Genomic DNA, 1,036 nt, shown 5'->3' with positions numbered 1-1,036 from the left:
TGGTGCTGCAGGTCAGTGCATTGGACTGCAAGGTTGGTATAAACAGCAAGGTCAGTGATTCCAGCTCATCAGCAGCTCCTCAGAAATCCTATACAGCATCACTATGAATCAGAACCAACTCAAGGGCACTTAACCAAAAAAAAAATCCTTATTATGTATGAAAGTTGATAGTTTTCAGTAACTTAATAGTGACAAAATCATTTAAAATGTTGTAAGATCAAAGAGTAGAAATAACTGTTTTTAATTATAAATTGTAGTAAATGAAAGATCCTTTAAAAATAAAATATAGTCGTCTCATCACATGAAGCAAGTCATCCCTGAAGTTGAGACCAAGACTTTCATTGAAAACTTTTGCTTAATCTGTACCTTTTAAAGCAGGAATTGGGAACATTTTTTTCTGCCAAAATTTGTAACCTCATTCACAGTTATATCCTCATACAAAATTATCCACTTAAAAATTAGCCTGCTAGGAGGACAAACAAGATGGCGGATTGGGTGAACGTGTAGCAAAGAGCTCCGCCAACAACAACACAGAATACCCGACCAAGCAGGCTCAGGGAATGGTCCCAGAACTCTGAACCACATATAAAGAAATACTTAGAAGGTTGGAAGGCTCACAGCTGGGGGAAATTGTGGCAGAAGCAAGAAATCTATTGCTTTCTAGTCCGGGATGCTCACCTGCTCGAGGAGCCGCCATCTTGGGTGAGACCACGTGGGGGAAGGATCACAGCGGCCACAGACGCCTGGCAGAACCGTAGAGATAAAGGTGTGGACAACCTTCTCTTTTGGTAGCTGTTCATAGGTCCCTTGCTATCTGCACACCTCCATTCTGGTGACTATAGAAGGGCCTGAGCCAGTGGGCACCCCAGCCCCATCCCTCGGAGGGTTCTACTACACATGCACACATATCTCCTCGAAATTTAAAGAGAGTTTCCAATTAAAAACAAATGGCCGCAGCCGGCCCTGAACTGTTTCCAACTAGAAAAAAGGCTTGAACGGAGATTGTGGAGCAGGACAAGCAGACAAAAGAGGAAAT

The sequence above is a fragment of the Chrysochloris asiatica genome, unplaced genomic scaffold (genome assembly GCF_000296735.1).
Source record: "Chrysochloris asiatica unplaced genomic scaffold, ChrAsi1.0 scaffold00320, whole genome shotgun sequence".
NCBI lineage: Eukaryota > Metazoa > Chordata > Mammalia > Afrosoricida > Chrysochloridae > Chrysochloris > Chrysochloris asiatica.
Note: the sequence above shows the minus strand (reverse complement) of the source record.